We start from the raw sequence: 14,779 nt of genomic DNA, 5'->3' as shown, positions 1-14,779 counted from the left end.
CTTGATAGCATACCCTGAGTTTAACACTAATGTAATGGCTATGTCCATGTTATAATTCTGAGCAACAGAGTAGGGACTTGCAGTAAAGTGGGGTCCCGTGATGGGGGCTGCAAGCTTAAATGCATTGATCAATTCATGAACCAAAACCCCACTGTTTATTATGTGTATTATTATTATTGTTAGTTATTATGGTGAGTGCAGAGCCCCTGTGATTACTCTCTCTCTCTCTCTCTCTCTCTCTATATATATATATATATATATATATATATATATTCTTCAGTGCAGCACTCATATCATTAGCCTTCACAGCAGTGGGGTGTGCAGCAATCAGTAAGTGCACAAGTCACCTCCAGCATATCAATCAAGTAACAAATGCGGGCACTCACCATTAGATGCAGCTATGGGTATACTTTATTCCATGCATACATTATAGCAGTAATAGTTAGCAGCAGCAACATTCGGTCAGTGACTCCAACCTTTATAAAGCCATTCAGCATTAGTATAGATTGTTAGTAATGCAGCTCAATCATAAATCCAGCTCACAAGTTACTAACCTTGCATGCCCAGGAGGTACCTTATAAGTCCCACATGTGCGGCAATATCCATCGGTGATGCGTCGTGCGTTCCAGCCCTGGAACACAAAACCGAAAGTGAGGTCACTTCCTGTGTACGCGCTACAAAGTATTCAATCCTAGCAACATCTGCTAGCAATTAAGATTATTATTTATCTCTATGAGTGCCAATAGGTTCACTACTATAGGACATAGTACATAGAGCAAAGAATTAAAGGTTATATCCCTATACAAAGTCTGCGATAAACCAATCCCCCATGTGTCACTCAGAGCGGATACTCAATGAGACACATAATATAGGGGCGGATACAAGGGTGGAATCACAGCCCTGATAATAGAGTATATGAAATGAATATATCATATATTTCAAACCTACATTCGAGGAATCAAACACGGAGCCAACCAGTGTACAAGAAAGCACCACAATAACAAAAGCAAGTAAGACACATACACCTCTATATCTAAAAGGTCAAACAATGACTGACTCACCCTCGTATAAGGGAACAACACCTAATATACCACAATACCATTTTTTTTCATTTTTTAATAAATACTTTTGAGTACTTTTTATAAATAATTATTCCAAATATACAGTATGTGAAACATTTTTCAATAGAAGAATCATAAAAAAAGGAGAAAAAAAACATTTACTATTCATAGTGGAGTGCTATGTATAAAAATTATATATTTCCTCAAAGGATAGCATGTTATGGATCCAATCATCAGATAGGGATTGTTCAAAGTAGGAACATATGTAACGCATTATGTTAATTGGGGCTATAGTATTAAGCTTAAAGATCCATTTTGCTTCAAATCGGCATAATGCAAATTGATGGTCACCTCCCCTGATGAGCGGCAAGACCCAGTCAATTAATCTGCATCTGAGGTATGATAATTGGTGTCCCTTTTATAACCAATGTTTGTCAGAGCTGCCCGTACTCAGTGCCAATCTTATTGAGCTTCTGTGATTTGCCATGTGGTCTCTTCCTTGTGGTCAGCCCCACAGGTAATTAAGTAGATAACAAAATCAAGTGTGTAATGCATCTGGAATCTGATGGGGATAACAACATTCATAGGTCACATTAAAAGCTGCTACAGATTTGGCCCAAGTTTGCAGGCCATCACAAGAGGGTATTGGCCATTCATTTTCAATGCTGGGTCAGTTACAATGATAGGCCAATTATGTCTGAAGGCCTTTTGTATAGCATTAGATCTGTTGCAATAGCAACTTCATACCTCCCTCGATAGCTGCATCCTTCCTAGATGATGCCATTAAAATATTTTGTCTTGCTTTATTTAAACATCTGATAATGGTCTTATTGATATAACCACATTCTTTGAATCAATCTTTCATCTCACGGATCTAGTCTTCAGCATTGTCAGGGTCCGTGTTTTTAAAAGTAATACACGCATGAATTGGGACACTGGCAGGTTTTCCTCCAATTTAGCTGGATGGGGACTTGTTGCATATAATAAAGTGTTTTGATCAGTACTTTTTCTAAATAATGTAGTGCAAAGATGAGAGTCCTTTGCATATACAGACACACCCAAAAAATCACTTGAGCACTTATCTATCTTAGCAGTGAATCTCAATGGACTAGGTAGCTTATTGAGGTACAAGACCATATCCTAGAACTTCTGCTCTGTACCCTTCAAGATCAAGAATACATCATCAATAAAGCGATTGTACTGTACAATATTGTCACCGAATTGTGATAAGAAGTTATTACTCTCATATTTATATATGTGCAAATTTGCGTAAGTAGGTGTCATATTTCTACCCATATCGGTACCAAAGCATTGTTTGTAATATATGTTTACATACTCTATAAAAAATATTTTCTTTCAACACGAGTTCCAGGGGTTCAAGAATGAACTCAATTGGTTATCCGGTATGTCCAAATTCAATATAAGCTGCCCATATACCATTAATATTCGCCACATGGGGGATAATTGTAAACAGAGAATTTACATCTAAAGTGGCTAGAAATGAGCTCACATACATTAGCACAGTCTCATGGATCTTATTTAAGAAGTCACCTGCATCTTTAAGGTAACTGGGGATTTTGTGCATGATTGGCTGCAAAAAGCTGTCAACAAATTGCGCTATAGGCTGTAATAATGACCCCTGCGTGGAGATTATTGGGCATCCTGGAGGATTTTTTAAAGTTATATGAACTTTGGGTAAGGTGTATAAAATTGGGTATTTGGGATGTTCAAAGGTTAAGAAACTTCACAGCTTCATCCAACCAACCATTTTTAAGTGCTCTTTGGAGAGAAGCGTCAATAATTTTCTTTATTCTACACATTGGGTTTGTCACACAGAGAGTGTATGTATTAGCAGCTGCCAACTATTGTTTAATTTCCTTGTCATAGCCTGACCAATTCATTAATACCACCGCACCACCTTTATCCGCTGAGTGGATCACAAGATTATGGTTAATTTTCAAAGTTTTCAGTGCAGTTCTTTGTTCATAGGATTAGATTATCATAGATGTTATCCATTTAGTTACACTTGATCTCATTCTCAGTCATTCTTAAGAATGAATTAATACTTAGGTTTGAGGACTAGGGATAAAACTGTCCAGGTTTTCTAAACAGTGCTTTTTTATGCCTTCACTATTATCTTAGTCTGAAAAAAACAGGAAAAAACACACATATTCCCAAATAACTGCCATTGGGTGCTGAAATCACATACTGTAATAACTGTAAGCTCCAATATCCAACATATAATACATATAATAACATATAATATTTTTTGCAACATATTGGTAGTGTGTTGGTCTCTTTTCAATGTTTTATATGTTGGATACTGGAGCTTATATATATATATATATATATATATATCCATATATATATATATATATATATATATATTGATATATATATATATATATAAATATTATAAGAGATCTGCGCAGACCACCAATTTGATTTCATTTTAAATCTTCATTTTGTTTTGGTTATGGCTAAACCACCCTCAAATGTTTTAGATTTCTTCAAAATTGATGAAAACAGCTAGAATCATGTAATTAGGACCAGTTTTCATTCCTATGATGTTATTAACATCAATGACATTAAGTTCAATTCATTTCCAGACATTTATGACCACCTCACAGCTCACTATATTGTTTTAACCAATATTGGCCAAAGGCTGCAGTGAGCTGGTTGGCTAAAGTAAGCAATAGAGCAGCAGCGCAAACACATATCAGATTAAAAGAATATAGCATATCTATGAAACATATTTATTACCAGTTATTTATATAGCGCACACATATTCCACAGTGATTTACACAGAATATTTGTCCATTCACATCAATCCCTGCACCAGTGGAGCTTACAATCTATATACCCTACCACATGCTTACATACACACACACACTAGGGTTAATTTTTGTTGGGACCCAATTAACCTACCAGCATATTTTTGGAGTGGGGAAAGAAACTGGAGCACCCAGAGGAAACCCCTCACAAGCACAGGGAGAATATACAAACTACACACAGTTAGGGCCATAGTGGGAATCAAATCCACAACCTCAGTGCTGTGTGGCAGTAATGCTAACCATTACACTGTCTGTGCTGCCTAGTACTAAAGTGGCAGACAGGATGGCAGTTTCATAAATTATATGAATACTATAGAAAGTTTCCATTAATCAAAAACTGCTAGATCAGAGGCCCAAGGCAAGCCCAGGTAAATGGAGGTAGAATATTTAGTGAAAGCAAGGTAAAGCATTGATCAATTACTAATAGTACTGTAATGACTATCAAGAAAAACACATTTCCACTATTATAAAACAAGTTTCCAAAATCCCATTGACATTATTAAAGTGGAAACTGAATCCAAACAGCAAATAACAGGCCTCAGGACAATACAATAAATTCAAGGCAGAATAAAAGCCTAGTTAAAGTTGATAATTATTAATTATATGATTTGTTTTGATGATACTACCCTGTCTCTGCATATAAGCTGCAGGTTATGGGGCCTATATGCCTGTATGAGAAGTTGCTAAAACCTTGCAAGGGATTGGGTAGAAGATGTTGGCGCTTGGGATCCCGGCAGTAAGAATTCCAATGCCTTCATCCTGGCAGGGTTAAAATACTGACAATGGCTGAAAAGTACCCTTTCCCAATCCCTAGCTCTAAACCTAACCCTCCCTCTCCGCACATTAAACCTAACCTCCCCCTAGTGCTTAACCCTAACCCTCCTCCCATAGAGCCTAACTCTAGCCTTTCCTTCTAGTGCCTAACCCTAACTCTCCCCCTAGTCCCTAACCCTAATCCTCCATCTAGCCCCACTACTTACTGTCAGAATGCCGGTGTTTGGGATGCCAGCATTCTGTGCATTGATATCCCAACAACTGGAATTTCAACTACCACCCCTTGCTAGATACAAAAGAACATGAATGCCATGGTAAGTTACAAAAACACACACAATCTTACAAAGGATCATGGAAATTTTTGAACTGCATTTCATCTACCAAGTGCGGCTTTCACCTCCTACCAATCACTCAGTGTGGCTTTCATCTTCCTACCAGTCACCAGCAGCCCTGTCCACGAGTGGATGTTATTGTCTGCCACACCATGCAGTGCTTGCCACACACGTGGAGCCCAGGATCATTCCAAGCCATATACCTGGAGTTCGTTTGCAGCGCTGAGCCGCTTGCTTCTGGTCATCTGCACGACTCATCAAGTCATCAGTCGGGAGCCGCTGGAGTGGCGCGACTATACACATCATACTTCCAGCTTGTTTGGAATATTCACAGTGGGGTAAACCTCGAGAAGCTGGACTCCTCCACATGAGCACCAGGACTGGTGAATATATATTTATCTTACCCAGGAATGGTTTGGCTTAACACCCAGCATTTTATTACATGATATATTTGCTGTGAGCCTGGTTTACCGATTGTGATCACACAATATATGCAAGCATATATGCCCATTCAATAGACTCAGTATATTGGAATATTATCCACCGGTACACTGTTAGCTACTGTTGGTGAGCAATATTTTTGTTTGCACAGTCGGGAAGCTTTGGGAAGCTGGACTCCCTTATACGAGCATCAGGACTGGTGGATACATTGTATCATTGCTCAGGAGCAGTTAGGTTCCATTACCAGCGTTTCATTGTATGACATATCAGCTGTGATTTTGAGTTACTGTTTGTGATCAGAGTGCACATGACTGCATCTGTGCCCTTTTAATATATATAATTGTCTGTTTATTTTATAATGAGCTGCAGTTCTTTTTGTACGTTATTAAACACAATTGTTATTATCTATTAATTACTGTGTTTTATACTGACATCAGCGCAGACACCTTCTTTTTCTATATGATCTTTTGGGAGGGTATTCTGCAGGAATCCCTTTGGTGTCAGCTGCAGGTGTCGGTATCAGACACTATTCAAACAGAAAGCGCACCATTTTTTCCTTTTTACAATCTTACAAAGCCCTCAAAGAAAAGTGGTACATGGTGAAATTGTTATAGGGCCCTTCCACCCATCCGTATGTTGAATAATAAAAAGGACATATACAGTTTAACAAATCAAGCACTTCCACAATAGGGACTACTGCTTTTGTGTCTGAAGTGCTTGGTTTGTTTGGGCCCCCACAAACCAAGCTACCAATAAGCTTAAGAAGGCTAAAAGTGTTATTAATCATTGTCACAGACTGAAGATGTCATTATCATCCTCATCATCACCCTCATCACTGTTAATATCATCATCACACAATATTAGCACATCTCTACAGGAATCTACTGTTACAAAGGTACTTTGTTATAATTGGTGGCAAAGATCTTTCTCATAGAATTTGTAGTTAATTTTGAAGAACATCAGTTTTTCTAAATTTTTTGGAAACCTCCTACATTGATCCTTCACAAGGTTCTGGACTGTACTTCCGAGTACACACTGGAGTGTCGACAGTTTAATTAAACCAAAGCTAGTTTGTACAAGGGTTTCCAAATAGCCTTTTTTTCTCCCAGTATTCAAAGGGACTGCATGAGATGCTAATTTTTATATTATCATTAAAATAATCCTCCACCATTCTTTGATTTTACTGTATCAGATTGAGTCATGGTAGAGGTGTCAATAATTGTGGGCAACTTTTTTAAGCCTGACCAGATGTCACAGTGTTTAACTCTATTGTGCTGAGTTGACTCATCATCAATGGGTCTCTTGGAAAAGGTCAGTCTTTCCTGGAATCAGCATTTGCAGTAAAAACTAAATCAGGAGACATCATCATGTTATGTGCCACTTGAGCTGACAACATGCTCACAAGGAGCTCTTTGCATTTCTTAAGACCTGTGTCAGTTGGAAAGAAAGACATTATGTACACTTTAAACCTAGGATCAAGCATAACCAACAATAATGGAATATTTTGTGGAAGTTCACTAGGTGTAAGCAAGCCTATCATGCATCAGGGTAGAACCATAAACCCCAAACATATCAACAGTTTATGAAAAACGATGTGGTGCTAACATGGATAGCCAAATAGAGATGTATATATGACGAGGTGCCCCATGATGATTGTGCATCCTAGCACCAAAAGGGCCATTGGGCTGTCCATTTACTAGGATTGACTGTTATTTATTTCTGAAGCCAGAGAGCAACACAAGCAGCTTGGATTGGATAAGTTTACATGACCAATATGCACTGTTATGCACTTTAATATGTGGCTCCTGGACTACAGTATTTTTTGACATGCTTTCTATATAAACTCATTTTTTTGGCAATTATTTGTTGTGCTGTTCTTCTCTATTGTGGATACCTATGTGTCAATGTTTTATGATCTAGCACCCAGCTTTACATTGACCTTGTATTGAGTGTGCAATGCTCCTTTTTTCTAATATATATATATATATATATATATATATATATATACAAAACTTGAAACTATATCAATCATAATAATCTTCCCTTCAGATGGTTTCAAAGGTTCAGTCCCAGCAGTTTAGAAGATATGTAAAAAAATTAAAACATATGCAATCATAGTGTGCATTATAAAAACTTGTGGGAGTAATAGTCTCAGAAGGCAAAATATATATACTCCCTGTATTGTGCTAAATAACCAACCAGCTCACAATTACCTAAATAAGGCTGGACTTATAGATAAAAACATATAGGATGAAAGAAATTGAAGGAGGCTTCTCTACAATGACAGTGTCAGATTTTTGAGACCCACACATAGCACTCATGGACACTCTTAGACTCTCCTTATGGATCTGTGAAGTTTGTGAACACATAGTTTGTTCTTCAGTCTAAGACTTCTTTTTATGCACTGATTTGTCTTTTCTAAAGGTGTCACATCTAGACTCCAGCGAGAAGGTCTTACATGCAAGGCTACAGAAGATGCCTTACTATGTTTGGCCCATGTGTTCAAAACAGGCATTCTAGTACATGAAATAGCAGTAGCAGGACCACCTGCTCCTCACAAAGAAATGCTGTGGTTTGAGCCTATCCTTCCCACTGAGTGAGGTGTATGGCTTGTTGGCAATTTTATGTTTTTCAGCAGTAAATTTTTCCTCCAATGTTAGAGGTGATGTTGTATTTAAGATGTTAGATTTAGATTTGAGGTGCCTTTTCATAAACCTTTTTTTCCCATTTACCTCCTTTAGTAGATGTTGAAGAAGTATTATGACTGGCAGCACTTTTACTGGATTGCTCCTGCTCTTCAGTCGACTGATTCATGATTGGTTTTATTTTTTACACCAGGAAAGGAGCAAAGCAACTGTTGTTGAACTTAACTGCCACCTCACCAAGTGAACATACAATAAGATAGGAAAAGGAGGGACTGTTACCTTTACCATGCAATTTTATTAAGAGGCTGGAGATTTTTTTTATAGCAGTAAAAAATAATAAGTTTTCTTTGACTTATGATGACACTTGGTGTGCAACTGATGGGACATGACTACACCCACTAAGTGCAGTAATGTATGCTGCATCTCAAAAAGACACTATGCAAAAGGTAAAATTTGTTTATAAAAGACACACAATTTGTTTACACACCAGGAATAGAAAAGGTCTCCTTTGCAATAATTGTTTTGGGGTGCAAGTGGTATACCACTACACACAGTAGTTGCCACTGAAAAACACACTATGCTAATTATTAAATTAATTTATAAAATACTGGCAAGTTTTTACACAACAGGAACAGAAAAGGTCTCCTTTGCAGTAATTGTTTTAAGATGCAAATGATGGGTATACTACCACACACAGTAGCTGCCACTGAAAATCAGAATGTGAATTTTAAATTATTTATAAAAGACTAGCATTTTTTTTACACGCCGTGAACAGAAAAGGTCTCCTTTGCAATAATTGCTTTGGGGTGCAGATGATGGGGATGCCACCGCACACAGTAGTTGCTACTGAAAAACACACTATGCTAATTTTTTTATTAGTTTACAAGAATGGTATTTTTTTACACATAAGGAATAGAAAAGGTCTCCTTTGCAATAATTGTTTTGGGGCGCAGATGATAGGGATACCATCTAACAGAAGCTGCCACTAAAAAACACACTATGCCAATTTTTTAATTCTTTTATCAAAGACTGGCAATTTTGTGTACACACCAGGAGCAGAAAAGATTTCCTTTACAATAATTGTTTTGGGATGCAGATGATGGAAATGCCACCGCACAGTTAAAACAGTAATATACACTGTGTCTCAACACACACTTCTTGGAAAATACAATTTAAATTGAATTAGACAGGACTAAACGTTGTTTTTAGACAACAGGAAATAATTTTTTGTAATTTTTTTATTAAATCGAGAACAGGTCTCCTTGCTTTGAGGTGCAGCTCAAACACAGCACAGTATTTTTTGGACAAATAATCTTGAAATCAACACTGTCTCTGCTATCATTGACATAGCTTCAACGTTTCAATCACAGTTGATTTTCATCAGGAAGTACAAAAATACAAATAAAACACCCTTACCTTATACCCCAAACACCAGTTTTCCTTTAACAGGTTTCTTAGGTTAATCCTCAATATTTCTTGGGTTGTTTCTGTATTAATTAAATTCTTTTTTTAATATATGTTGCTAAGCACATTTATACATAAACTGGATTGTATCTGAGCATAGCTTATATATGACATGTTCTCTCACTGGCCTGTGTACATGGTTATGTTAATGTAATATATTGATATTTATATAATTATGAATTGTGGGATTAATATCCTTTTAATCATCCAATGTATTTGTATTTTTTCTAGTGTAACTGTGTTATGTTACCAATTGTCATGGTGATTGTATGCACTGATGTATGTTGCATCAGTACACGGTGATGTCACCTCAGCGCGCATGTCTGTGATCCCAGGGGCACACTGTGAGACACACTGGTGTTGGTGGTATAAGGTAAATGTGTTTTATTTGTATTTTTGTACTTGCTGATGAAAATCAACTCTAATTGAAACATTGAAGCTATTTTGCTGTCCTGCTGTGATTTCTTTCTAAGTGCTGTGAGTGCTGCCCTTCTGACTGTTTATATATATATATATATATATATATTATTTGGAGTTAGCTTTAGGTTACAAATTTATGGACGTATTTAACCAAGCAGTGTATTCTCCACTTTACTGATCCTTCTCCTTCTTTTTATAAATAGTTTGCTACAGTATATAAAATTAAAGATGTACAAATCCGTATGATGACTTGTTTAATTTTCAAGTTAGCAATAAGAAACACTAGTGAAGTAATTATTGTAATCAGTGGATTAAATAGTTAATTTCTACATAGGCATATAAATTGTAAGTTGTAACAAACACATATACCCTTCCTAGGCCTCTTTGAGGTTTGAAAAGAGATTGTACTATAGTTGCAGTCTATGGACAGAATTGTCAAATAAACTTTTGGGGTCAAATAAGCCATAAATATTGAGGCCTAGCTCGTACCTGCCACTGTTTTTAGTAGAAGTATAATGAGTCATTCATAGCTTACATGTTCTTATCAGTTAGCTACATTCCAATGAGATGACCATCATAAGATGTGTAGAGATGCTAAGCATTATGGGTAATTAACAGTGATGTCCAGACTCTACACACAAAGGAGCTTTGAAAGAGTTCATCTCCAAACATACTAGGACACATCATTACTGTATTCTCTTTGTCTGACATCTTAGTGCTTACAGAGCATGTGCAATAGAGATAAGTTTGGTCAATGCTATGCTAGACCAATGAGTGCTTGATACCTAGCACTGTATGTAACTGATATGGGCTTAATATCCGGAAAGCCAACACCCCAGACTAAAGTATATAAACCAGAGGTACACAAAGGACCCTTTAGCTCGTGAACGGATCTCTAAGACTGCAGTTAGGATGCCTGCAATGTAAATTGAACTACCTGGGCGTTGGAAAACGAGGGCTCCTCGGAAGATAAGATGAAGTACATCTTATGTTGCTGATGATGAAATACCGGTGTCATCTGAATACTTAGACAAAAGTTGAGTATACTGTATACTTTGTATGTTGTTTGTTTATTGTTTGTTTGTTATTTGTAAATAAAGTGTGTTCATTTGTACTCACTCATATTGGTCACATGTGTGTACTATTTCATTTCGATCAGAACGAAACCCACCGTTATGCAATTATACTTTTAAATTTGGTTTATTCTAAATATACATACACATCTGACTGGGATGGCCTCTTACCAGATTTCAGTTGAATAAAAGCACATCAACCAGTTTGGACAAGTATGCTTAGTGAAGATCAGAGGGCTGGCTGCCTTAAAAGTCTGACCATTTCAAAGATTTTCAGATGCCAAAGAACACTTCCCAAAAACAGGGGTCTTTATGAAGATGACCATATTTTTAAACCTCCCAGCCCTGTGATCCATGCCCAGGGTACACTTGAACCTGGTTGGAGGCCATTCTGGTTAGATTGATAAATGTTATTCCATACTGCTTAAGTGTAGTAAGTTTAGTGTATTTTGTGTCATATATCTTTGTTTAATAAAAGGATAATGCACTATTAGGATTTTATTCCTTCTATGTTGCCCTATATCTGGGATCGTTCATAAATAATAAATGTATGGTTAGCTATTGTTCCCATAAGTACAACACCTACTAGGTTGGAGCACAAGCATTAATGTCTTCAAAGTGATTAGTTATTCTTATAGCATGCGTACCTTGACAATCATATTTGGTTCACCCATTCATATTGTGAGTCTAACATAGGATGATTTCTCAAATTAGTAAATGTAATGCACTATTATTACTGCTTTTCTTTTTTTCTCTTATTTATGAAATAACAGGAGATCCCTCATTTCTGGAGGAATAAAAAGTTGAACTTGATGTATTAGAACTAATGGGTCATATTAACTCACACTCTATGTATTGGAGTACATTGTGTGCTTTTATAGTTAATTTTATTGTATGCTTCATTTTAGTAGTTCAGTTATTAAGGTACAGTAAGTGCCAGACAAAATACACATTTTTTAGTGCTTGAGAACATGTTACTCTATTGATCATAACCCTTTTGACAACTGAGACTTCTATTCAGGGATTGTCACCAAAAAGCTCACCAGGAATGGATTTAAACGGGCTATTGGCAGAATTTACAAAGCCGCTGCTTCCCGACAGGTTGCAGGTACATATTTAAAACAGCACTCGGAGTCAGTGTAAAGTTCGGTGTGCTTTACACTGAGTGCCATTTAAAATATTCACCTGCACCCCGCAGGGAAGAAGCGGCTTACAGAAGCTACTGCTTCATAAATTCTGCCCTGTACTGTAAGTCTTTTGAACATTGTATCGGTTCCTATTCATGTGGAACCTGCTATTAACATTGATACTACATAAATGGGCAGATGTACTAAGGTCTGGAAAGTGATAAATTGGAGAGAAATAAAATACCAACCAATCAGCTCCTGTCATTTTTCAAACACAGCCTATAACATGACAGTTATCAGCTGAGTGGCTGGTAGTTTATCACTTTCCAATTTATCACTTTGCAGAGCTTAGTACATCTCCCCTATAGCCTAATACAATTAAGCCACAATTTTTAACAACTTAACCACTGCTTTCTTGACAAGTGACTGCCAAGTTCCAATAAGGCTTTACAGCTATACTTACAACGCTGTTGCCTAACATTACAAACAAACTAAGGACTGTATGATTATTTGCTTGCCATATGTTGCAACTATATAGTTGCATATCCTCTTACAAACAAGTAACTGCAGTTTATATGTGTGTTTATATTCCTGTCCTGAATATTGTATGTTTTTTTATCTTAAAAGAATATGGTCTGTTTTATCTTTTAAATGCATTTTGTCGGCTGGTAAATCTGTATTCAGATAGTTTTTTATTGTTATTGTTATTATACTGACAAGTCAGCGCTTCAATTTATACTTATGTGTTTTTTTTCTTTGTGAGGGTTTAGTAATTACCCTTATTTAGAAGCTGCAGACTATTAGTTTAAATAATACCATTTAAGTTCAGCACCAGCTGTTTGCTATATAGATGCTTTTGATTATATTAATTGACAGAAGTTATAAGGTATTGCTTGATTAGCTTTCCTAAAGACAGACATTGGTGCCTCAATAAACTGACTGATTGACTGGTGCAAAACACAGTTTTCTGATTGATTTTAAAGTCAGATATTTGGTTATGCGTTACCTTACTGGTTATAAATAGAAATGCCAGTTATGTGACTTAATATTTTGTAAATGTGCCTTGAAAACACTATGTAAAATGAGAAATGATCCATAAGGTTTACTTAATGTAAATTCAGTTATATTCAATCCTAATTTGTATCAAAACACATACAGTATTGGATAAATTAATTATGTAAATCTCATGGAATTATCCATTACAGCTCTTAAAAATGCTTACCCGATTCTGCACGTTTAATTTTTTGATGTGATTATTTCTGAACAATGATTCACATTAGGTCTATAAATATACTGATAGAGGCGTCTATACTTTAAGCTACATATCTTTCTTAATGGTATTTTTAAAATGTGGAGTAATAAATTATGATTATTGTTTTTACTAACTGTGTACTGTCCGTAAATTCAAGGCAAACATAACGGAAAAACTGAATGCTTCCCTTTACATCAAAAAACCCTGACAAACCAATAAAGAGTAACAATATATCAGCATAAATAATGCTCATTTAATTATAGTGGTTGGTGGCGCACTACATATAAAGACACTAAAGCTACATGAAAGAATGAACAGAAAAGGTCAAACAATTAAAAGTTTCTTTGTTGTACAGTCTTATACCTGATTTAAGAGTGCACTACAAAGGAACATTTCTTTGGTCATTCCCCCTTTCCATGTAGCTCTTAAAACTGTCAATGAAGATTGGACATCTTCTTAATGCGACAATCAAGTACAGACCTAGGCAATTGTAAATGCATTACTAGTTTCACAGTATCACCTTGGTACTGTATATTATAATTTGGTCTGATGTCAATGCACAATTTTTTTATTTCTGGGACAAAGTGTAATTTAAATGTATCTAGTTCATAGAGGGCCATCAGCATTGCTATTAAACACTGCTTTATCAGGTATCTGATAGAGAAAGCTTTAGCAAGAGTAGTTTATGTATGCAGTGAAATGTTGCCCATAATCCTTGTGAATATCGACAAGTTAAACAGTGACAGAGTGACTGCATACCTTGCCATAGATTGGAATAAGATTACAGTGGAAGTCATTAAGTAACTGACTTTAGCACCAGAGCACATTAATGGCCTGTACAGCTCACATCAAGATTCACACCTCCTCTTCACAAGAACAAAATTTAGGAAATGCATTATGCACAATTAGAAGAGGCACAGCACCATTCACCTGCTTACCACTTCAGTATAGTCTCTTTCATATACTTAAATATTTCTATATACTTTCTAAATTGCAGCTTGGTTTAGCCCTATTTATGGCTTAAATAAATCATGAGAGTGAGGGGGTCATTGGAGCTATTTTTACTTTTGTGTGTAAATTTGGTTATTATATACTGTAGCTTTAACAGCATCTTGAAATTAGAGTTGTGCGGGTTCGGTTTTACTCGGTTCTTTTTGCCAAAATTATTGCAAGTTCGGATTAGTTCGGATTTATTTTATTGGCTATCCAAAACACGTGATAGCTAATAGCCAATACAATTCAGTGTTTGAAATCCGAACATATCTGAGTAAATCCAAGTAAAACCGAACCCGCACATCTCTACTTGAAATGCATTTCTATGCTAACAGCTGGCAGTGTATTGGGCCTCATACTACA

The sequence above is a fragment of the Taudactylus pleione genome, unplaced genomic scaffold, assembly GCF_031769625.1.
Source record: "Taudactylus pleione unplaced genomic scaffold, aTauple2 ptg000093l, whole genome shotgun sequence".
Lineage (NCBI taxonomy): Eukaryota > Metazoa > Chordata > Amphibia > Anura > Myobatrachidae > Taudactylus > Taudactylus pleione.
The sequence above is the reverse complement of the archived record's forward strand: the minus strand, read 5'-3'. Positions refer to the sequence as shown.